The sequence below is a fragment of the Pelophylax lessonae genome (assembly GCF_965119305.1).
Source record: "Pelophylax lessonae genome assembly, chromosome: 5".
In the NCBI taxonomy this organism is placed as follows: domain Eukaryota; kingdom Metazoa; phylum Chordata; class Amphibia; order Anura; family Ranidae; genus Pelophylax; species Pelophylax lessonae.
In genome coordinates this window covers 461,717,424-461,743,754 of record NC_138772.1, presented here as the reverse complement: position 1 = coordinate 461,743,754, position 26,331 = coordinate 461,717,424, and positions in this window count along the sequence as shown.

Genomic DNA, 26,331 nt, shown 5'->3' with positions numbered 1-26,331 from the left:
TCAACTTTTCAATATGACTAGAGACTTTCATTAATATGCTAAAAAGTCCCTTAGGCGTACTTCCGAGAAGGAAGCTGGAGAGTCCCTTTAACATGACCTATTGACAGAAATTTGCATTATGAAGGGCCAACTCTAATGAGCTAGCTTGTCCTGTAAGAAGGCCTGATTTAGCTATGCTTCCATGAGATACTACCAAGAAGGGTTTGCCCTTCCCTTCATAATGCAAAGTTAAGTCTATAGATGAAATGTACGTAATAATTTAAAATCCCCTACAAAAAAAAAAACACTATTAAATCACATAATGGTAAATATTGCAAAATGGAGTGCAATACCTATTTGTCCCACAAAGCATAGGCAATAATATAATAATAAATTATTAATAATAATAATAATAACTAACATATCTTATTGCAACTATTAAAGTGCCACAACAAAATTGCAAAAAGTTATAGCCCCAGTGTTTGTTTGTTACTGCAGCTTATAGCACACTTACTAAATGAACAACAATAATTGTAACATTTTTTTTAACCAATTTACCCCCGCTCACATTGCTGCTACTGCGGCAATGTGGCTCGTTATCGTCCAGCGACGTAGACCTACGTCGCTGGACACCTCTCCTTGTGGGCGGCACGTGCGTGCTGCCGGAGGCTCGCTCCCACTGTATTCAGTTACAGCAGGAGTTGGGCCAGGGGAGGAGCGGCGGTGACAGCCAGGACAGGACAAACAGGGCAGGACCCCCAGGACAGGACGGACAGGACAGGATCCCCAGGACAGGACCCCCAGGACAGGACCCCCAGGACCAAAAGGTTGGGCTTGGCTGGGCACTCACTGACCTAAATGGATGGATGGGTTTGGATGATGCCGGTCCCGGCCTGCTGCTGCTGCCTGCTCCATCCTCCACTCATGTGTGTCCTGTGACTGTCCTCCTCTCCTCTGCTGGCACTGGCTTCTCCTCTTTCACACAGTGCAGGCACCCGCTCTTCCTTTCAACGTCACCCCGCGCTGTCTACCGCTGGCCTGGCCTGGGCGGGCCTGCCACGCCTCCATAGGGAAGGTCCTCCTGCTGTGTCACCTGCTTACTTGCTGGCCTGGAGGCTGGCAGTCCTTCCTCCTTTCTTCCTTCATTAAGGCAGAGCCGGCGCCTGCGGGACTCGGAGAGTTGCAAGTTTATTTAACTTAGTTAAATTAATAGCCTCATTTTTTGGGGGGGGGGGGCACATGGGGGGCACACTGTAATTTTGGGGGGGGCGTGGTCCCCTCTGCCCCCCCTAGTGACGCCACTGAATACAGAGAGTCCCTCTGGGTGATAAATGCATACTCAGTATGGGTATTGCCATCCTCGGTTTAAAACCCAGGATCAAAATCTACAAAAAAAAACAAATATCTGGGTCTTCAGGGAGTGTGTCCAGCACTGGACTCACAGCAGCTGATTCCTACCTCATTAGTTTAAAACATGTAGTTTTTCTTTGTCTCCTGCCTCCTCCAATACAGGCAATAAGGTGGCTGAGTTCAATTCTACACATGATTCATTGTTAGATTTGTACATAAACAACAATACAAATTCATAAACCTTTTAGTAAACAAATATTTAGTTTGTTTGCAATATTTGCTGCAGAAAATGTGGGACCGTTAAAAGTTAAAGAATTGACCAAAATAATGTCTGTATCTTTGTCCAGTAGCACCCTGCTGCTACTACTACTCTGATTTAGCCAGGTGAACCCTTCATTATTGGGTCCAGCTTGCATGAAATATATTACAATGGCTTGTTTTTTCTATCATGCTGTTTGTGTAAAAACTCCAGTTTCATGTTTCAAAAATACAACCTTTTTCTATGAATATTATAATTTCTCATTGCTTGTGCTGTGGTTAGTTTTAGCAAGATAACACACGTCCTTAGTTTCCATCTGACAACATAATATATTTCATAATAAATTATAACAATACCATGCAGTAATGCAGCAGTTTACCACTGCACCTACAAGGAAAAGGAACACATAATTTTACAATCCACACATTCTGCTTTGGAATTGAAAACAAATAAAAACAAAAAAGTACCAACAGAAAAATCACCAGCCAGATCAAAAACTATAAAATAGCTTGGCTGCAGGGGGCATCTATCCTAACAGGGTGTGTGGACTTGATGTGATGGGTCTGATATATTTTAAATTGTATTTATTACTCTCACATCATGGACCGCACATCAAGTTATTATCAGACCTTTAGATTTCATCTTTTGTAAAAAATTCCAATTTATCCCATCCATCTTGGCTTTGTTCAGTATTATGGCAGCTGTATTATAATTATCTACCTCATCTTAACCGGTTGCCGACCGCCGCACGACTATATACTGCGGCGGTCAGCCCCGGCCAGGCAGAGTGACGTATCGGTACGTCACTCGCCTGTCACTGACTTGCTAGCCTATTGCGGGCGGGCGCCGCGGCTCGTTCACAGACAAGTCAGTGCGTGTGACCGGCGGACTCGATGTCCGCCAGTCACACTACGATCGCTCCTGTGAAGGGAGAAAGACAGAGTCGCTTGTGTAAACAAGCTGCCTGTCAGTTCTCCCTGTGTAAAAGTGAAGATCTGTCCGTTCTACTATGTAGAACGGTTGATCTTTGCTTTTACACCAATAGGAATGTCCCTGCACAGTTAGAATCACGCCCCTAGGACACACTTAACCCCTCCCTGTCCAATAAAGTTAACCCCTTCCCTGCCAGTGTCATTTTTGCAGTAACAGTGCATATGTATAGCACTGATTACTGCAGTAATGTCACTGGTACCCGCAAAAGTGTCAAAAATGTCAGTCAAGGGTCCGATCTGTCCGCCGCAATGTCGCAGTACCGAAAAAAAAATCGCAGATCGCCGCCATTACGCGTTAAAAAAAAAACACCAAAAATGACAAAAATCTTTCCCTTTGTTAGTAAACGCGATAACTTTTGCGCAAACCAATCAAAATACGCTTTTTGCGATTTTTTTTACCAAACATAGGTAGCATAAAACAAATTGGCCAAAAAATGTTAAAAAATTTTGATTTTTACATTTTTTTTGGGGGAATTTCATATAAAAAAATGTGAAAAATGTTATTTTTGCAAAATTTACGCTCTTTTTTTGTTTATAGCGCGTGATCAAAAAATCGCACAGGTGATCAAATACCACCAAAAGAAAGCTCTGTTTGTGGGAAAAAAAGGACGTCAAATTCGTTTAGGTACAGCGTCGCACGACCGCGCAATTGTCCGTTAAAGTCACGCAGTAAAAAATCGCAAAAAAACCCCTGGTCCTTTAGCAGCCAAATCCTCCGGGGCTTAAGTGGTTAATCTAAACTAACCCCAAATTATAAGTTTTCCCAATAATCAATTAAAATCCATCTATATTATTAATAAAATTGTTAACATCACATCAGAAAGTAATGCTCGAGTGATAATCTCAATATCACAACCCAATTCCAATATATCTCCACAGATATATCTCCTTACGTTTTACTTAATTTCCCTCTTTTTTTTTTTTTTTAATGAACTGTTTCCACTAACAAAGGATATTTAATATGTGTTATTCTATACTGTGTGCACTTTTATCAATTTAACCTTCATTTTACCATTCTGTTTGGGAAACAGATTCAAAATAACTGTGATCATATTGTTTGTAACGTTGTTTGGTGCCTCAAACCAAAGAAATTGGGACTTTGTGGGCAAGTAAGGATTAATTCAGGTATATAAATAAAAGTGATTTATTTTGAAAAAAATAGAAGATAAAAATTTGTACATTGACTTGGTGTTGGGTTAAAGACCCAAGGTGAAGATGTGAGAAAGATTTCAAAGATTTTGTGACATGGTGTGGTATGGTGACTTTTTAGAACGTGTTTCTCTGTTGTTTGGAAGGCTTGGAATTCAGGCAGAGAAAACATCTGAAAAGCATCTAACGCATTTCAGGTCAGTTTCAATCTTAGCCTTTATCAAGGATTTAATCACCATATCTGAAACGGTAGTAACAGTGGTTCAGTATATAGGTATGCAGCCCACAGGATTTTATACCATTGGTGCAAGGTAAAAATATACATACATCATGTTTAGATTGCCTGTTCCATATAAGATTGTTTCCCTTTAGTCCCTGAATCGCATATTGTAAGGTGGACTTAGTCTATTTTCAATAAAAATGATCTATGTTACTCACAGGCTTTTTGCTGCAGAGAGCTGCAGCTATGCTGGTTAGGCTCCAAAAAAGCCAAAATTCCAGATGTCCATCAGGTAGTTGCCCACGGCACTATTAACCACTTGCCGACCGCCGCCCGACTATATATACCGGTACGTCACTAGCCTGGGAGCGAATAGGGGGCGAGCGCGCGCCGCCAGAGGCGCGCCCCCGCTCATACCCGACGAAGCCGGCGCGTGTGACCGGCGGACCCGATGTCCGCTGGTCACTCGCGATCATCGGGCAGAGAGGGAGAAAGGCAGGCGGCTAATGTAAACAAAGCCGCCTGTCATTCTCCCCTGTGTAAAAACACAGATCACTCGGTCCTGCTATGTAGGACCATTGATCTGTGCTATTACACCTCAAGCCACATCCAATGACAGTTAGAAACATGCCCCTAGGGACACACTTAACCCCTCCCTCTCCAATAAAGTTAACCCCTTCCCTCCCAGTGTAATTTTTACAGTAACAGTGCATATGTATAGCACTGATTACTGTAGTAATGTCACTGGTACCCCCAAAAGTGTCAAAAATGTCAGTCAAGGGTCCGATCTGTCCGCCGCAATGTCGCAGTCCCGCAAAAAAAATCGCAAGATTGCCGCCATTACGCGCTAAAAAAAAAAAAAAAAACAACAAAAATGACAAAAATCGTTCCCTTAGTTAGTAAACGCAATAACTTTTGCGCAAACCAATCAAAATAGGCTTATTGTGATTTTTTTTTTACCAAACATAGGTAGCAGAAAATAGGAATTTCATATAAAAAAATTAGAAAAATATTGTTATTTTTGCAAAATTGTCGCTCTTTTTTTGCTTATAGCGCATGATCAAAAAATCGCACAGGTGATCAAATACCACTAAAAGAAAGCTCTGTTTGTAGGAAAAAAAGGATGTCAAATTAGTTTGGGTACAGCATCGCACGACCGTGCAATTGTCTGTTAAAGTCCCGCAGTGCCGAATCGCAAAATACCCCCTGGTCAGGAAGGGGGTAAAATCTTCCGGGGCTTAAGTGGTTAAAAGGAATAGTAGGTATATATATCTATATAACAAAGTGCAAAGGAAGTGACAATTTGCATATTTAGTGGGTGAGCATTTTATTGTGAAAAAATGTCAGCTTAAATGCTGAAATCATTCCTCCTTGGTTGCGGTGAGAAGTGGACATGATTCCACTAGTAACTCACAATTTGTAGGTCCTTTGAAACAGTCTCCCGGTTTGTCCTAGGCAGCGCTTCCTCTGTGTTCACTTCTCTCTATCTGCGAGGGAAGTGAACACAGAGGAGGAAAGTGAAGACTAAGTGATCATATTGTTTAGCATTAGATTAATTAACCCCTAATGTTATGATAAACGTATAGTCATATCAAGGATGACCTTGCCAGATATCACTAAAGTCTCATCCTAGTACATTCCATTCATGAAAAAGAGAAAAGGGAGGTGGGCAAGGGAGAGGATCACGTCTGCACACAGCTAACATGGCACACACAAGAGGTAGAACTAAGAGTTCCAGCATTCACACATATACACAATTATCTCTCTAAAATCGCTTACATTTTTCTTTCAAAGATTTTTATTAAGAGATATCAATACAGGTAACAACTGCAAAAAGAAACATTTCGCTTTTTGTAAAGGGGGTAACAAACTTTGTGCACCGCTTAACAAAGCATTACATGGTAAAATAACATCTTCAGTAAAACAAGGCATTACAGGTACCAAGGCTCCAAGGAAGAGGAGGCAACCGGCCTAGATAAAGAACCAAAACTTCTGGGGAGATTCGCCCAGTCCCGAGGCAACCCCAATGGGATCAGAAGCTGTTACCAAGGGAACTGGAAGAAGCCCCACAGCGCAAATTATTCAACAGGTATCCAATGAGCCTATGAAAAATAATACTGTGTGGTCTTATAATGAGTGGAAAGCAGCTTGAGAAATTAATAAGACTAAAAAGGCAAAGGGCATAACCCGAAAGCGGACTGCTTTCACCTAAATGGAGTGGAGAACATCAGTATTGGGTATACCCCTAACGAGCCCTGAACTGAAAGATAACTGAACCCATAGGTAACCCCTAAAAGCAATCTGGATGAAGATGTATAAGAACTCATGTGAGCAGTGAGGAGAACAGGAAATAAGAGGAGAAAAAAGAAGCAAAAGAAAAGCCAAGGAAGAAGAAGGAGGGAAGAAAGGAAGAACAAAGGAGGCTACGTATGCCCTGGAGGTCTCATGAAATGACAGAGAAGCAAACAAGATGATTAAAAGATCAGGGAAGTATTTGTGTACTTCGCCCAAGGTTCCCATGTAATCTCAAACTTCTGGGAAGTATTCAAGAGACTACTAGCCAGTTTTTCTTGAGTCATGATCCAGGATATTTTTCCTTTCAGCAGAGTGAAAGAAACTGTGGAGGATTTCCATGCTTTAGCGATAGTCAACTTAGCTCCCAGTAGCATAAAGTGAATCAATCGCTTTTGAGACTTAGAAGCCTCGGCCGGTGCAAAGTTCAAAAGAGCTACATGAGGGGAGTGTGCCACCGGAACTCTAGTGACTTTGCAGATCAGATGGAAAACGCTGTTCCAGAAACCCCTGATTTTTGGACATTCCCACCAAACGTGTAAAAGTGAGCCTCTATGAGAACAGTCCCTGAAGCATAGTGGGGAGGAGGAAGGGAAACATTGGTGAAGCCTTTCTGGAACAAGGTACCATCTAGTAATAACTTTCACACTTGCCTCAATTAATGTAACGTTCAGTACCCCTTTGTATGCCCTCGTCATGGTGGAATACCACTGCTCCGGATCCCATTCCTGGGATAGGTCCCTCTCCCAGGCCAGAGCGTATCCTGGTTTAGAGCTGTGTCCTGAGAGTGACTCATATATCACCGAGATACCCCCCCCCCCCCTCTGCTCCATGGCTGATCCACACCACACTTCATAGTTTGTAGCAGTAGGAGGTATTGGTTTAGTTGTCCAAATAGAGTGTAGGAAGTGTGAAATCTGGTGGAACCGGAAATGTTCAGATTTGGGCATCTTAAGATTATTTGTGCAATGGGTAATAGAGAGAGGTCCAGAGGGAGTGAAAAAGTGTCCTATTCTATAAAGGCCTTTGTCTAGCCACCATTTGAAGTCCGAGATGTGTAAGCAGCCTGGGGGAAAGTTACGGTTTTGGAACAGAAGGGAGAGGGGAATGTACAGACGATGTAAGTTCAGGTCTACCTTTAAGTCTATCCCATAGTGCGAAGGAGTGTGAAAGAGTTGGGGCTAGAATAGCAGGTCTGTATTTGGGGAGACACCACGAAAGGAAATCAATAGTGTGAAGTGGGACTGCCTGACGTTCCATGGTCACCCAGTCCGGCTTCGCAAATAACTGAAAGCTGGGCAAATTGGGCCGCTTGGTAATACCAGATGAGGTTGGGAAGGCCCAGCCCTCCTTTTTTCCGGGATTGAAACAAGGTCCCCTTAGCTACTCTATGACCCTTTGATCCCCAAACAAAAGCGAGAATTTTAGATTGGAGACGGTTGATATGCTCCCTGACTAGGAGGATGGGCAGGGATCTAAAGTAATAGAGAATTCTCGATAACAGCATAATTTTCAATGCATGAATCCTGCCAAGCCAGGATAAGGGAAGGTGGGACCAGGTACGTAAATCCTGAAATCCTGACATATTTTCTTATGAAGTGGTGGGTATTAGCATCATACAGCCCGTCTATGTGGTTTGTGAGAGAGATGCCCAGATAAGAGATGGCCCGGTCGTTCCAGATAAAGGGGAAGTGGGATTTGATACCCGATAACCACCGGTCCGGCATGTTGACATTTAAGGCATGGGATTTGGAGAAGTTAATTTGAAGCCCGAGATTGCACCAAAAGATTGCAGTAGTTTTTAAACGTCCGGTAGTGATATTAGCGGTGAGGTAACAAAGAGGGCACACTTGTGTGTGTGTGGGCCACATTGAACTCCATGAACATCAGGGTGGGCTCTTAACGCCTGCACCAAAGTTTCAATCGCAATAGCAAATAGAAGAGGCGGCAGGTGTGCCTCTAGAGATAGGAAGAGGGTCAGAGTAGCAACCCTGAAACCTCACCCTAGCTTGCGCCGTGGAGTAGAGTGCTCCGAGGATATCAGTGAAGTTTGGGCCAAAACCCCATTTGTCAATGATAGAAAAGAGATAATTCCATGAAATAGAATTAAACGCTTTTTGTAGGTTTATAGATTAAAGAAGACCTTCCTGGCGGAGACCCCCATCCCAACATGAGTGAAGCAGTGAAACCACATCAATAGCTCAGCGAATTTGGTCTGTACCTTGTCTGCCCGGAATGAAACCCACCTGATCTTTGTGTATGTATTGCGAAATGAAGGAAGATAACCTGTTGGCCAAAATTTTGGTCATGATCTTCATGTCATTGTTGATGAGTGAGATTGGAAGGTAATTACCCACCTCACTGTCATCCTTCCCGGGTTTGGGAATCACAGATATAAAAGCTGAGTTAAGCGTGGAATCCAAGTGTGGTGTATTACGAAGGTCATTGAAGAAACAAGCCAAATAGGGTGAAAGAATAGAGGAGAAGGCCTTATAATAAGGGATGGAGAAGCCATCTGGACCCGGTTCGAAGCCCCCCTTTAAATTTTTAATGACCAGTTCAATCTCTTCAGTGGAGAAAGACGCCTCCATAATGGAGCTGTGATGGCCCTTTCGTTTCGGTAAAGGGGCAGAGTCTAGAAAGTAGTGGGGTGAGCAAGGAGAGGGGAAGGGCGCGAACTGTAAAGAGTGCTGTAGTACTTATGGAATTCCGCCGCAATTTGCTGGGGGTTACGGGAATTTTTACCATCGGAAAGGCGAACGGCAGGTGGGGTATGCAGACGTGGTCTAGGAGTTAAACCCAAGGCCAAAAGAGATCCCATTTTATCCCTGCCATCTAATTTACATTTTTCATATTTGTACGCAACACATGCATATCGTTCTCTCACTTTCTGTGAACTTACAGTATTTCCCTGCCTAAGTTAGTTTTAGCTCCCTAAAATCTGCTTTCCCTATTTTGTTTTGTTATTCATTTCATCCCATGTACTGTAATCCTGTACTTAACTTACTCTAGCTCTTATGATCAGACGGCAGCCAAAATGCTCATCCTATGTTCCCTCTCTGACAACATATAAAGTATTTTATTTTGAGCCAGAGCCAAAAATGATATTATTCATATACAGTTTGACTCTCATTTGTCTGTTATGGCTTTTTCCCATGTTTTAGAAATTACTAGTTGTAGTGCCTGAACCTAAATTCATCACACAACTTCACATCAAAATTTCCCTTTATGTCTAGTGTTAATTTGTCTGTCACCCTTCTCCCATCCTGCTCACATAGATTGCTGTTCCTCCAGTGGTTGGGCTTGGCCCCTTAGTTCCAGTAAAGAGAACTTATAAGGCATTAGCATACCAAGACATTTTGGACCATTCCATGCTCTCAATTTTGTGGAAACAGTTTGGGGATGGCCCCTTCCTGTTCCAACATGACAGCCCACCAATGCACAAAGCAAGGTCCATAAAGACGTGGATGAGCGAGTTTGGGGTGGAGGAACTTGACTGGCCTGCACAGAGTCCTGACCTCAACCAGATAGAACACCTTTGGAATGACTGCGAGCCAGGCCTTCTCATCCAACATCAGTGTCTGACCTCACAAATGCGCTTCTTGAAAAATAGTCAAACATTCCCATATACACATTCCGAAACCTGGTGGACAGCCTTCCCAGAAGAGTTGAAGCTGTTATAGCTGCAAAGGGTGGGCCAGCTCAATGCTGAACCCTATGGACTAAGACTGGGATGCCATTAAATTGTATGTGCGTGTAAAGGCTGGCATCCCAATATTTTTGACAATATAGTGTATTACACGTGCTGATCCTGCCATAATACTTCTCCCTCCGGTGATACAAAAAAAAATCTGCATACTGATTGTGGATGGTCATGACCCATGCTGTTGACCGTAAGTCAATAAACTGCATACGTTGTATTTTGTGGTTCCACTTCAATAGTGCCTCTCTCTAGGCCCCGCAAAAAGTTATGAAGGACACAACAGGCCAGTACCACTATGGCATTTTCGAGGTCTAGCTGCATGCATGACAGCAGTACTCTCCACTTTGCGATGCAGACGCCGAAGGCACATTCAACAACTGAAGCCAATGATTAAAGATTTTTTGCTTCTTGCTGAGAGCGTAGCCACTGTATGGCCTCATTATATTTTCTGCCAGTCCAAAGGCCTTATCCGCTACTATGACCAAGGGTAGACTGGGTTCTTCTGTACAAGTTAGAGACCTGCTGGGTGGAATGTGAAGGCGTCCTTCATGTTGGCGACGTCCAAAGGCTAACCCATGAAAAATACATGCATCACCTTGACTGCTGTACACTCTGACATCCACAGCTATGAAACATACAGTAGGTTGGCATCAGCCAATGCCAGGAGGACCACAGGGAAAAACATATTATAACTGAAGTATAGAGATCCAGACTGAGTAGGCTTCTTTACCTTGATGTGCTTGCCATCAAGGGCACCAATGCAAATGGGGAACTGGGTCTTCTCCTAAAACTCATCCGCTATAGGTTCCCAGATGTCTTTATTAGGCTCAGGTATGACCACTTCATTCAACTCCTCCCATAGTGCAAAGCAGGTTTCCCTAGTTACCTTGGCCACCGTGGAGACACCAGTAGAAAATAGTGGTGTAAGGATACAAATGTTTGCCTTGTAGCAAGAAACCTAAAAGAATAATTAAAAGGAAATATAAAAACAAATATTCATCTAAAAAAAGGTAATACAATACAATTATCAACATTTCAAATAAAGTAGAAATTGAAACCAAAAAAGGGGTGAAAACTAAATAAACTAAAGTAAACAAAATAAAACAAAATAATATATCTGTACATTTTTCAGTATAACAAATATGTATGTAACATACTTGATTGTCACAAGCAGCCCTTCCTCTAGTGACACACTCATTCCCATCTAAATGTCCATTCTTGCCACCTTTGGTCTGAGCTTCCCAGCAGGTCATAAAATGCAGAAACGGAGCTGTGGCTAGGCAAAGGCTGCTATTAGAAATTATGAGGCCACCCCTCCCCCCCCCCAACCCTTCTTATACACTCCCTTCTCCTTGGCTTCTCTGTTGACCTGATGGGGCTCAGGGAAATGTATTGTAAGCCCTGGTATGCAAGTAGGAGTGGGCATGTGGTCTAATAAAAATCAAGTTATTAAATTAGGCAGAAATTAACAATAAAGCTGCCCTGGGCCCCCCTGTTTAGCTGATGGGGCCTATGCCCAGTACAACAGGACCAGTTGTCCTGCCTTATCAGTGGCCCTGTCTGGGAACACCCTTATTACTCTGTGCAGTGCCCATTCCCCCTAATGCCTTGGCTTTTCCTGTGTTCCATCCCACCAGCTCTTCTCCCAGCTCTTCTCCCCCCAGCTTCATGACACACCCTAAAAGAGTTGGGGGCGTGGTTACAGAACGCTACAGCATTAGAATACAGCGATGCGGAGAGGCTCTACCACTATTGTATCCATAGGTGTACGCATAGGTGTGCTGGGTGTGCCAGCTGTGCCTGGGCACATGGCTGCTGTTATAAATGATGGGGCCCCCGTACAGCTGTCCTAACAGCCATCACCCCCAACCCTGCTTATACACTCCTACCTCCTTGGCTCATCTGTTGACCTAATGGGGCTTAGGGAAATTTAATGTAAGCCCTGGTAAGCAAGTAGGAGGAGTGGGGGTGCAGTCTAATAAAAATAAATTTAATAAATTAGGCAAAAATTAACATCAAAGCTTCACTGGGCCCCCTGTTTAGCTGATGGGGCCTGGACCCAGTACAACAGGCCCAGTTGTACTGCCTTATCAGCGGCTCATTGCATTCGTGATTATGCAGAACGTCCTGTTTGCATGAGGGCTTAGTGTTGGATAGAATATGTAATGGTTAAATTCCCTATGTGGTTATTTTATTTATTTTTTTAATGTCTGTGTCCTGCAAGTGAAGTCAACATATATATAGAGATGTCCTGAACTATTCGCCGGCGAACAGTTCCTGGCGAACATCGCTTGTTCGCGTTCGCCTCGGCGGCGAACATATGCGATGTTCGGTCCGCCCCCTATACATCATCATTGAGCAAATTTTGACCCTGTACCTCACAGTCAACAGAAACATTCCAGCCAATCAGCATACCCTCCCTCCCAGACCCTCCCACATCCTATAAAAAAGCAAGGACAGCATCCATTCATTCATTCTGAAGCTGCAGAGTTAGTTAGAGCAGGGAGAGTGCTGCTGCTGCTGACTTAATAGGGAAATCATTAGCTAGGCCAGTGTTCTGTGTCCACTCCTGCTGTAAGGACAGCGTCCTGACAGCATCCAAAAAGCCCTTTTTAGGGCTGGTATATCAGTCTGCTTTTATTTTTTTTTCTACATATATATACAGACTGTACTGTGTGCACACCACTCATATCGGGTGGCACAGTACCTTGCGGATAAAAAAAGTCATTTCATTTTGACCCTTTAAAATAATTGCAGTTGCCTGCCAGTGTGTGTCAGGCCCACTGACTGAACTGTGCCCACTGCCAGTGCCCACCACTCATATAGGGTTGCACAGCACCTTGCAGATAAAAAATTCATTTAATTTTTCCTCTGTAATATAATTGCAGTTGCCTGCCAATGAGTGTCAGGTCCACTGACTGTACTGTGCCCACTGCCATCCACTCATTTAGGGTGGCACAGCACCTTGCAGATAAATAAAAAAGTAATTTCATTTTTTCTCTGTTATATAATTGCAGTTGCCTGCCAGTGAGTGTCAGGTCCACAGACCGTACTGTGCCCACTGCCCACCACTCATATAGGGTGGCACAGCACCTTGCAGATAAAAAATAATTTAATTTTACCTCTGTAATATAATTGCAGTTGCCTGCAAGTGAGTGTCAGGTCCACAGACCGTACTGTGCCCACTGCCCACCACTCATATAGGGTGGCACAGCACCTTGCAGATAAAAAAAGTAATTTAATTTTTCCTCTGTAATATAATTGCAGTAGCCTGCCAGTGAGTGTCAGGCCCACAGACTGTACTGTGCCCACTGCAAATGGGCTGTTTGCGGTTGTTTGCGGTGCGTTAAACGGGGAGTTTGGTCTGTCAGAGTTTGGTCTGTCACTGTGAAGCGGGCGTAACCCTTACACTACCTGATCAATACAACATCATACCTGATCGTATTCACACACACTGGATGTTTTAAAGCACGTTATTCCAAACAATTTAGGAATGTTAGGTGATTTATGCCCTTTATGGATTAAAACCCGACTCTGCGTCAACTACGTAATTTTCCATGGGAGTTTTGCCATGGATCCCCCTCCGGCATGCCACAGTCCAGGTGTTAGTCCCCTTGTAACAACTTTTCCATCACTATTGTGGCCAGAAAGAGTCCCTCTGGGTTTTAAAATTCGCCTGCCTATTGAAGTCTACGGCGGTTCGCCCATTCACGAACATTTGCGGAGGTTCGCGTTCGCTGTTCGCGAACATAACATTTTATGTTTGCGACATCTCTACATATATAGTGTTTCTAAAGATTTTACAGATATTCATTAGCCAGTTATGCTCTTTTCACATTCAGTGGCATAAAGAAAGAGTGTTGCCTGCTGATAAGGGTGGTGATAGATACCGCAAGCTGCTAGAGCGGGAGGTTTATTGGATCCAAAGGCTGCATACCCACATCCCCCTTGGATTAAACCACAGGTGCAATGTGGACCTGTACCTGAGATGATAGCTCCCCCTCATTCTCATTTCTCTTGATTTCCTTTGATTTTTTTCAGAAACATTTTTTGCTTTTCCTTTGTACTTCCATTTTCTAAGATTTTGTTTGCCATGCTTTCAGATTTTGGAACACATGCACCACATTTTCTGATGTAGCAGTGTCAAGATACGGAATAAGAATATTTTTAAAAAATATTTTTGGTCATAAATATCTGTGTGTTTGTCTGTCTGTATTTTTTATGTATATGTAACCTGTAATTGGTCATTTAAAATCCTGTTTGTTCATCTGCATCATTTTGTGGTTAGTCATTTGAATTTGAGGAGGATCATGTGATTGCATTTGTATTATTTAAAGGGATTGCAAAGGCAAAGGTTTTTTTTCCTAATGCATTCTATGCATTAAGATAAAAAACAATCTTCTGTGTTCAGCACCCACCTTTAGCCCCATAATACTTACCTGTGCCCGTCTTTATCCAGCGATATTGCAGGAGTGTCTAAGCTGCCTGGGACTCCCCCCCTCATTGGCTGAGACAGCAGTGTGGCACAATTGGCTCCAAGGATATACTCAGTCGGAGTATAGGGGGTCCGTTACACCTTGGTGCTGGCTTTTCCCTGCAACTGTCCTGCTAGTGAAATTTCCTTTCATGTCCTGTCTTGAAGACACAAAGGAAACTGAAAGAAAATCTCCCCAAAGTAAAGGGAAATGCCATTTTAGACATCTGTCACCAAAACATTTAAAATATTTTCTATTACCTCTTACTCTCAGGACAAATCTAAAATGTAAGCTTTTCCCTTACTTCCTGCCTTGCTGACAGTGGTCACTGGGACTAAAAGAGAGGCAAATCTTCCCATAAAGAGCACAGTACAAAAAAAATGTGACGGAAGGTCTATCCGTTCCCTACTCTAAACGATATAAAATGTTGCACCTTTCTACACCTTTTAAAGGCTTCAGATGCAGAGAATGAAGTTTATAGCTTTATGTGAAGAATAACTGACATCTGCTTATATGATACTGCATGCCACACACATTTGATGTACTTTGCTTTGCGAAAGTAGGTGTCCATCTGGCAAATCTACAGAAGAAAAATGCCTCTCTGAGGAATCTGAAAAGTCTAATTTTTAAATGTAATTTCCCCATTTATGTAAACCCCAGAAAATGGCACATTGATTATCTCTAGCTGACAGTTCTCAAATTGTAAAACAACTATGGAAATTATACAATTTTCTAATCACCTCTTCTGCAGCATCCACTAAATGGTGGAATTGCAGTTGATTGCTATCTTTGTCTATTTTAAACTGATGAGTCACATTTGATTACAGTGCAATTAGGTAGAAATATTCAAATACAGTGAAAAATGTACAGTGGAATAGGATATAATTTGCAAATAGATGATATTTTCTAATGATGTAAATATATGCATGAAACTAGTGGTTAAATGGTAATTCAGATAAGACTATAACGAACAGTGAGCATAAATGGTAATTGTGAAAATTTGATTAAGTATCATTTTTATGTGCGTTGACAGAAAGATATTTTGGACAAATTATTTAGTTAACAAAAACTAATTCCAGGCAACACAGGAAAACATTCAGTGAGCTGTTAACGCTATAAGTTAACATTTCTAAAGTCAAAAAGTAGGGATGATCGAACGGTTCGGGTCCACCATTGGTTCGACCCGAACATTGGGTGTTCGAGGTTCGGCCGAATTTAGAACTTTTTGCCCAAAAAGTTCGGAATTCGGCAACCAGAACCGCCCAAAATGCAATGCTTCAGGAAATGGGCTTTAAAAGCCCGTGATTGGACCAGAACCATTAGCAAAAGCCAATTGAGGGGGCAGGAGAATGCTAGGAATGTGATTGGAGTGACTAGGGGGTCCCTAGACCAATCATTAGTGAATACGCCCCCCAGTATATAAGATCGCCCCCGCCATATTCCTAGCATTGTTATACTGGACATGGAAGAGAATGGAAGCAGTTCTGTTAATTTTACTTTAAAAGTGTCATTTAGCTATTTTTAGTGTGAGGAAAGGGATATCTAGTGTAGTTAGAGTTCTCCTTTACACTTAAGTTAGCTTCAAAAATTGAGTTTCTGTAGGGAAAGTGTTAAGTGTAAGGGGACCGTAGTGTAGTGTAGGGTTAACTGGCAGTGACTGCTATGGCAGGGTGACAAAACCCTTCCATAGCAGGGTGACCGCTATAGAGAAATGATCATTTCTCTGAATAGCTTTGTAACTGGAATATGGCTTCTCACCAGCCAAGCATTTTTTATGCTGCAGGGGCTGCCACTGCCAGTGCTTTTTTGAGGACATGTTTGATGTCAGACATGACATCTGAACATGTGTATAGGGGGTATATATAGACATATCTGTCTGAATATATACCCCTAGACATATATAGGTGTGATAGTAGCAGAAATAAATGCTTGCGCTAATGAAATCATTTACAGGAATATATTTCTGCCACTATCACACCTATATATGTCTAGGGGTATATATTCAGAAATATATGTCTATATATACCCCCTATACACATGTTCAGATGTTTTGCCTGCCTCAAAAGAACCCAAAAAAATGCCAAAAAAACGCTAGCGTCAAAAAAAAATGCCCAGGTGTGTTTTTGCTGGCATTTTTTGGGGGGTTTTGGAGGCAGGCAAAACATCAGAACTTGTGCACAGTACCACTATACACATGTTTAGATGTTTTTCCTGACTGCAAAGAACCCCAAAAAATGCCTGCTATTAAACCGGGAGAGAAGCTAACTACCTGTGTTTAAAGTGTTCTAATACAAACAATCCTTTTTTTTTTCTGGTTCTGGACATGCTACAGAGCTGAAACTTCACAGGTACACCTTTTAGACCCCCCAGACACCAAATCACACAAAAAATAGTTCTTAAAAATTGTCATTTTTGATAAAAAAAAAAAGCCAATTATTGAAAAAAAAAAAGAAAAAAGAGATTTTTTGATTTTTACTTTGGATTTCGTATCTGGGGGGTCTAAAAGGTGTACATGTGAAGTTTCAGCTCTGTAGCATGTCCAGAACCAGAAAAAAAAGATTGTTTGTATTAGAACACTTTCTTTTAGGACAGGTAGTTAGTTTATCTCCCTGTTTAATAGCAGGCATTTTTTTGGGTTCTTTGCAGTCAGGAAAAACATCAGAACTTGTGTATAGTGGTACTGTGCACAAGTTCTGATGTTTTGCCTACCTCCAAAAACCCCCAAAAAATGGCAGCAAAAACACACCTGGGCATTTTTTTTTGGACGCTAGCGTTTTTTTTGGCATTTTTTTGGGTTCTTTGCAGTCAGGAAAAACATCTGAACTTGTGTATAGTGGTACTGTGCACAAGTTCTGATGTTTTGCCTGCCTCCAAAAACTCCCAAAAAATGGCAGCAAAAACACACCTGGGCATTTTTTTTTTTGACGCTAGCGTTTTTTTTGGCATTTTTTTGGGTTCTTTTGAGGCAGGCAAAACATCTGAACTTGTCTATAGTGGTGTATATACACACATACATATATTTATATACACACCTAGACATATATAGGTGTGATAGTAGCAGAAATATATGCTTGCGCTAATGAAATCATTTACACTAATATATTTCTGCTACTATCACACCTATATATGTCTAGGTGTGTATAAACATATAAGTATGTGTGTATATATACCACTATAGACAAGTTCAGATGTTTTGCCTGCCTCAAAAGAACTCAAAAAAATGCCAAAAAAAACGCTAGCGTCCAAAAAAAAAATGCCCAGGTGTGTTTTTGCTGCCATTTTTTGGGGGTTTTTGGGGACAGGCAAAACATCTGAACTTGTGCACAGTACCACTATACACAAGTTCAGATGTTTTTCCTGACTGCAAAGAACCCAAAAAAATGCCAAAAAAAAAGCTAGCGTCCAAAAAAAAAATGCCCAGGTGTGTTTTTGCTGCCATTTTTTGGGGGTTTTTGGAGGCAGGCAAAACATCAGAACTTGTGCACAGTACCACTATACACAAGTTCAGATGTTTTTCCTGACTGCAAAGAACCCCAAAAAATGCCTGCTATTAAACCGGGAGAGAAACTAACTACCTGTCCTGAAAGAAAGTGTTCTAATACAAACAATCTTTTTTTTATGGTTCTGGACATGCTACAGAGCTGAAACTTCACATGTACACCTTTTAGACCCTCCAGATCTGAAATCCAAGTAAAAATCAAAAAATCTCTTTTTCTTTTTTTTTTCTTTTTCAATAATTGGCTTTTTTTTATCAAAAATGACAATTTTTAAGAACTTTTTTGTGTGATTTTGTGTCTGGGGGGTCTAAAAGGTGTACCTGTGAAGTTTCAGCTCTGCAGCATGTCCAGAACCAGAAAAAAAGATCATATAGGTGTTAAAGTTAAAGGAGGAGGGTCCCGACCCACATCCCTGTTCTACTGAAAAATTATCTTTTTTTTTTTCATGGTTCTGGACATGCTACAGAGCTGAAAATTCACATGCACGCCTTTTAGACCCCCCAGATACTAAATCGAAATCAAAAAATCTCTTTTTTTTTTTTTTTTACTTTTTTCAATAATTGGCTTTTTTATCAAAAATGACAATTTTTAAGAACTTTTTTTTGTGTGATTAATAGTTAATGGGGCATGACCCAGAACCCTGTGCACTTTTTAGGGGCGTTTATTGGGTTTTAGGGCTTTAAAATGGTGTTTTTTGATTACCGAAGTTCGGGTCCCATTGATTTCAATGGGGTTCTGAAATCCGGGCCGAACTTTCGGGAAGTTCGGATGTTCTGGCCGAACCGAACTTTTCAAAAGTTCGATCATCCTTATCAAAAAGTACACTCATTTTACTTTTGTTTGAGCTTTCTGTAGCAAGGTACATGCCCTGCTCTGTCTGTCCCTCTCTCTGTCTTCTGCCTGCATCAGCAATTTAAAGCCCAATTCCAGGGAAAAGGGAGACTGTGGCTAATCAATAGGAGTGGGGGGGGGGGGATAGAGAACTGCTTGGAGACAAACAGAGTGGACTGTGAGTAGGAGTGAATATCATGGTAGAGCATCTGGGGAAAGAGCAGACTGTAGTAGGGAAGAGAAGGGAGAGAGCTCCTATGACCCATGAGGCCACCAAGGAAGACACCGAATTACCAGGGGTTTCGTGCAGGCTAGAGAGGGAAAGCCAATGGCATAGCATCTGTCAATGTCCCTTTGCAACATCAACATCTGTCTGTATCAAATCTGTCAGTGGCCCCAGTGGACCATTAACATCTTTCAGAGTTTTCTGGAACACAAAAACATCTGTCAGTGTACCAGTGTCCCATCAACAGCTGTCACAGTGTACTAGTGCACAAAAACACATCTGTCAGTGTCTCATTGCAACATCAATTACTGTCAGTGTCTCATTGCAACATCAATAACTGTCAGTGTCTCACTGCAACATAAATAACTATCAGTGTCCAATTGCAACATCAAAATCTGTCAGTGTCTCTAGTGGACTGTCAACATCTGCTGGTGTCTCTAGTGGACCATCAACATCTGTCAGTGTTCCTAGTGGACCTTTAACATCTTTGGGTGTCCCATTGGACCATCAACATCTGTTGATGTCCCTAGTAGACAATCAACATCTGTTGATGTCCCTATTGGACAGTCAACATCTGTCAGTGACCCTAGTGGACTGTCAACATCTGCCACAGTGTCCCTGACCAGGTACTAGTAGAGGGGTGTCATGTCCGCCACAAGGAATTAGGGCCTATACAACATGTGGTATTACAATACTCAGAAGAAGTAGCAGAATGTGTTCTGTGGTGTAATTCTAAGTATGCCTGTGCTGTATGTTAGAAATATCGTAGAAATCGACAACTTTGTGTAAAAAAAAAAAAAAAAACATTCCACATTTCCCAAAAGCTTGTGTCAAGTTAAAAAAAAAGACTCATCATGCCTCATAGAAAATATGTTGGGGTGTTTGCCTTTCAAAATGGGGCAATTTTGATAGTGTTTCCAGTGTCTGGGTACCTGTGATACGTAGTCAGGAATTTAGATGTGTAATTTATGCCCCTATAAATCTGAGGGTGCTCCTAGCATAGACCGGGTGAAGATGGAAGCCCTGTCAGTGGTGGTTGTCAGAGGGCTTCTTTCTATAGTAAATGTTTTATAATGTACTAGTATGCAATGCATTCTAGCACATTATGCCATTGCCTTGTAGGGGATATTTTTTAATGCCACTGTTGACTACCGCTTGCATTTTTTATTTACCAAAGAATTACAGAAATAAATTACAACTTTCAAAAATTCATAATGCCTCTTACTAAATCTCTTGGGTTGTTTACTTTCCAAAAGGAGTCATTTGGGGGTATTTGTACTGTCCTAACATTTTAAGGCCCCAGGGAATGAAATAGGACACCAGTACATCAGGTTTGATCAATTTTCATATTTACTGTATGTATCATAGTTTGTAGACTCTATAGCTTTCACACAGACTAAATAATCTACACTGATTTGGGTTGTTTTTTTACCAAAGAAATGCAGATTACATTTTGACCAAATATATGAAGAACAATTATTTATTTGCAAAAGTTTATAACAAAAACTAAGAAGAACTTTTTTTTTTCACAAATGTTTTTTCATTTATGTAGCAAAAAGTAAGAAACCCAGTGGTGATTAAATACCACCATAGGAAAGCTCTATTTGTGTAAAAAGAATGATACAAAATTATTTGTGTACAGTGTTGCATGACTGAGTAATTGGCATTCAAAATATAACAGCACTGAAAGCTGAAAATTGATCTCGGCATAAAGGGTTTGAAAGTGCCCAGTATTTAAGTGGTTAATTTGTGCCTTGCTTACATAAAATCCATTTAAACCTACTAGTCCATCTAAGTCTACCCTGTCCATTGGGTGACAATGCACCTGACAATGAAGTCACTGCAAAATGAACAGCATTTTTATCTTATTTCTGGAAGGGGAAATTTCAGAGCTACAGGCAGGATCAATAGTTATGAAAACTATCATTTTTTGTTCTGGCCATAAATCCACTTACAATTTAATTGATTTAAATGTACGCAATACGCTATTAGTTTATTCACACTTAATAATTGAGTAGGTAGACCTAATATTTTAGAAAACATTAGCTGAAAAGTGCCTGTTTATTTAACAGTAGAAAGGTAGAATAAAAGAAAGGCATACAAAAAATGTCCATTCATCCACCCCTGATTATTTCACCTACAGCGTGTTCATTGTATTGAATGAATAGATTACACTTATTTCTGAATATTAGTAAAGGATGACTAATTCACTTTGAAATCTTACACAAAGCTGCATTATTATTTTTCTCAAGTAGCTCATATTAAACTTTCACTATAACTGCTTCCCAACCATGCTATAGTCAAAAGATGGCTACAGAATGCAAAACTTTTTTATTTGTTCCAGAAGCTCAAGATACACAGCTATATATATGAAAAGTACATGGGACTGTAGGCTGCATTGTTTATTATTTACCAACCTGAAGATTTACTACCTTATAACTTAGGGCTCTTTCACACGGTCCGCCTCCGTAGGCGGATCCGTGTTGCTCAGCGGGGATCGATTTGCGATCCCTGCTGAGCCGGCAGATGACAGCTCCGTCTCCGCTTGCAGAGCGGAGAGGGAGGTGTCTCAGCCCCCGCTGCCCTCTATGGGGGATCGGATGAGAGCGGACCGCCTGTCCGCTCTCATCAGATCCGATCCGATCCGATTACTGAACGGATGGAAAAATAGGGTTTCCATCCATCCAGATTTCACGGACAGGATCGGATGCGGATGGCAGCGGGTGTCAGCGGAGGTGTCTCCGCTGACATCCGCTGCCCCATAGAGCTGCATGGAGGATCCGATCAGATCCGCCTAAAAAACTGACAGGCGGATCTGATCAGATCGCCCGTGTGAAAGAGCCCTTAAACAAATATTATAATAATAACAAAATACACCACTCAAGGATGGATAAAATATTGGCTGCGGCACCGTTATTGGTTTAAAAAGTTTGTAAACAACTTTATTAATCATCCAAGCAATAAATAAGTCTGAATACAAATAAATAAATAATAAATAAATAACAATAAATAATTAATTAAATTCCAGCAAACCAAAATATCACTCAGTCATAGAACTCGAGTGATGACCAATAAAATAATTTTTTTATTTCAAATAAGTCCCCCAACAGCCGGTTGCTGAAAGCAATCGGCCTGCCCCACAGCCACGGACATCTCTATCATGTTTTGTAAACCTAGATTAAAAATATATAGGCCCACATCTGACAGATGTACACCTTCCTGTCTATAAAGACCAGGGAGTCCCCCTTCCAATTCAACATGACGGAAAAAAAAACCCTGATGAGTGGCATACATTTCTCCATGGACCTGTCCAGTCTCCTTTTAATCCTTTCCAGAGGCTTACCTTCCCTGGAGGATGTCCAAATGAAACGTGACACTATTTCTGAAAATACAATCTGAGTACCTAGGAGAATAGAGCTCAACCTTTGCAAATCAAATTTCATGTTTAATAGCAAATCCAAAGTTTTGCGCCCACCAACATCATTGCCACCCATATGAATTATTAAAACAGATGGAGTACACATTTGTAACAAGTTGAAAATATGAATAAATAAGTTCGACCATTGAAGACCTCTAATGCCTCTCCATAAAACCCGAAACTCATCTGTAGGGAAAGACAAATTGGTGGAGTAAACTCTGCGTGCTGCTGGTTTGTGAGCCCAGTAAATAAAAGAGTTTCCAATTATCCAAATGTATGACCTGCAATCTAATCAGAGAGATAAGTTAGGGCGAACATATAACTGAAACCTGTTAGAATCCCATCTACCCAATTTATTTATGGTCTCAACATCCAGACCCAATTTAGCAGCTTCTGTGGCGGCTCCAATCCGAAAGGAATGATGGGAAAATTTAAAGGAGGATAAGCCTAAGAAAGAGATACATCTCTTAAATACAGCGGAAAACTGAAATTTTGTTAGGGGGGGGGACCATCAATATGAATCAAAAAATTGCCATTCAAAGATGGTCTGGCAGCTAAAAACCTATTAATAGATAAAACTGGGCAAATCACGGAGTCGCCACAAGCATTTAAAGTGAGCCAGTGGCCTAAACCATATTGATCCGTTTTAGATCTACTAATAAAAACTAAAACCTTATCATTAGGAACTACTACTTCATTAAATTTTAAACCTGACACACTTAGCTTATTTGAAGGTAACAATTCAGATATACGAAGCGCCGCAAAGAAACTTTGTACAAACGCTGCATGGAATAGCAGCGCCTCATAATCTGAATAACAGATTACCTGTGAAGCTGCGCATAACTTAGACAGAACATCTGGTGATATTGGCCTTCGCTCACCTGGTTTGAAATGAACTTTCTTGAACCCTTTAAGTGCCTGACGAACTGAAAAATAGCTGTTGCAGGCCGGCAAATTATGCAACTTCAAAAAGAATGAAACACCAGCCAACGTTTTATTAATATTGCTAAAGGAAAAAGGTTTTTGCATAAGGGAGCATAAAAAAGCCAACACAGACTGTTTGCATGGTGAATATGGTAGAAAACCTGCATCTGTGTTAAATTCCAGCTACCCTTGCCATGCAGCCATGTAATTGGCCCATGTTTTTGGAGCCAGTGAGTTCTTTACAGCCGATTTAATTAACCCTAAATTAGCTCCCATAGATGCCCTGGACACTGGAAACCAATCCTGTCGACTTCTGGTAACAGCATTCTGAAACGTTCCATCTGGAAGCAAGATAATGCGTCAGCAATGGTGTTTTGTTTTCCTGGTACAAATTTCGGCTTGACCCAGATGTTCAATCTCAAGCATACCAGCACCAGGTGGCGTAGCAATTAAATAACGAAAAGGGACTTAGAGGAGAGGCAGTTCACAGCAAATATCACCCCTTTATTATCTGTTTGTATAATAAATCTTCTATTTGCAAACTGCTCAACCCAAAGCTCCAATGCTACCACCACAGGAAACAGTTCCAAGAAAACAATATTTTTGGTTGCTTTCTTGTCTATCCAAGCCTGAGGCCACGTCCCGCATCACCAATGCATTTGAAAAATGTCTGTGAAGCCTAGCGACCCAGCTGCATCCGTGTGTAAATTTAATTCCTTGAAGGATGAAAAATCTTCCTGAAAGAAATAGTTCCCATTGTAGTCTTCCAAGAAGACGGACCAAACCAGCAAATCATCTTTCAGATCTGTAGTTAAACGAATATGCGAATATGGAGACTTAAAACCAGACATGGCAATAGCCAACCTCCTGGAAAAAATCCTACCCATAGGCATGATTCTTGTTGCAAAAGCTAGCAGGCCTAGAAAAGACTGCAGCTCCTTCAAGAGAATCTTTTTCCTACGCAAAAAGAAAGCAATAGATGATTGCAACCTGCCAATCTTAATCATTGGAAGCCTACACTGAAACATCTCCGAGTCAATGGTGACACCCAAGAATTCTATGATCTGAGTAGGATGGACTGTCTTCTCTTCGCCAGAGGAATACCAAAGAAGGAAGCGAGGGAAAAAATATTTTCATAAGATTTGCGCAAACTGAGAGCCCAGGAGGACCGATGAAAAGAAAATCGTCCAAATAATGAACAATGCCTTCAAAACCAGCCTCTTGCTGACCACCCAATGGACAAAAGTAGAAAAAATTTCAAAATAAAAACATGACAAGTAACAGCCCATAGGGAGGCACATATCAAAAAAAGAAAAAAAACATCAAAACAAAAACCCAAGGAATTGAAAGATTTTGAAGAAATGGGAAGCAATCTGAATACAGACTGAATGTCTGCTTTAGCCATCAATGCACCATGGCCAAAACCTCTGACAATCCTTACAGCATCATCCAGAGTGGCATACTGCACTGACACCACTGAAAGGTCAATATCTTCATTCAGAGAGCTCCCAGAAGGAAATGGTAGATGGTGAATGAGTTCTAAAAGAATTAGGTTCCTTCTTTGGTACTAAACCTAATGGTGAGATTCTAAAATCTTTTGAAAGGAGGAGCCATGAACGGACCCACAACCCTGCCAGCAGAAATTTCTCTCAAGATTTTTTCTCTAACAACTTAGTTAGACAAGTTATTGACCATGGCGCACCCAGAAAGAAAAGGCAGGCAGCTCAAAACCATAACAAAAACCTTCAATTAGCATTTGAGCTTTCTCCCGGTCTGGATACTGGGTTAGCCAATGCAGCACGTTTTCCAGTCTCACTGGATTGCGCGCTTTTGGGAAACTCTCTCCCTGTCTGCATACCAGATGTTCTTTTAAAACATTTCGCCAATGGGTGAGACCCGGCGGAAAAGGAACATTCATGTTTATATCTACAGGCATGGAGCCATTTACACTGTGACTCATTATATGCAAAGCATACTCCTTTTTTATACACTGGGTTGGGGACGGGGGAGCTGGGGGCTTGTTTAGAGAAAGTAGGTCTAGAAGGAACAATAAGGTTCAACCATAGCCCCACATCTTTCATGCCCCATTTTAAATTTGGGTACACTGCAATTTTTTGCCGGAAAGATTCATCATAGTGAAACCAACCTAAACCGCCAAAATTCCTATAAGCCTCCAGGATATGTTCTAAGTGTTGAAATAAATCTGAACACTTATTAGGGTATTTTTCACCCATTTCTGAGGAAAAGATACAAAACGCATGCAACCAATTAAAAAAGGATCTGGTTACAGGGCGTCTCCTATGAACATCATCACCTTTTTTCTCATCCTTATTTAAAAAATCCTTACTGTTGTTAGGAAGTAAAGAAAATAAATCTAAATAATCACCTTTCCAAATCTTTTCTTTAATAGCATTAGAAAGGTGAAAACCAAGTGGGGAGATTTCACAGGGCAAGACCTCTTTGTAACAGACCTCAGGGCTCAGGAGTGGAAGGCTGCATCTGACTCAAATTTACACTAGGAACTCCAAACCTATTATCAGACCATACTGAAGCAGGAGAAGGAAAGCCATGACTAAGAGATTCAGAGATGTTAGATAAAGACTGCAATATCTGCTCCAACATATTACCTGTGTTTAACTCACCTTCCTCCCTACCCTCTGCTTTAACTTGTGGGAACTGCCTGTCACAAGTGAGGTTTTCTGCCACTGGACTCCCTTCTGTAAATTCTGGATGGGGTGGCGTGCTCCCAGGGGTCAGCCTGGATGGCCTGAACCCCCGTGCTGATGCCGACGCTGAGGGCATAGCCCAGATGTCCGTATCTGTGGAGGGAAGAACACCAGACCTACCCGAGGGGGAGGGGCACCGAGGCCGCGCCCCCCCTCGCTGCCCCGAATGGGCAACGGGGAGAACTCCTGCCAGTGCTTCCGAAGCATCCTACCGCCCCGGCTTGTACCCGGCGCTCCGTGGCTTCGCCTGGATCCTGACGCGTCTTGCTCTTTCTCCTCTGGGAGGCGAC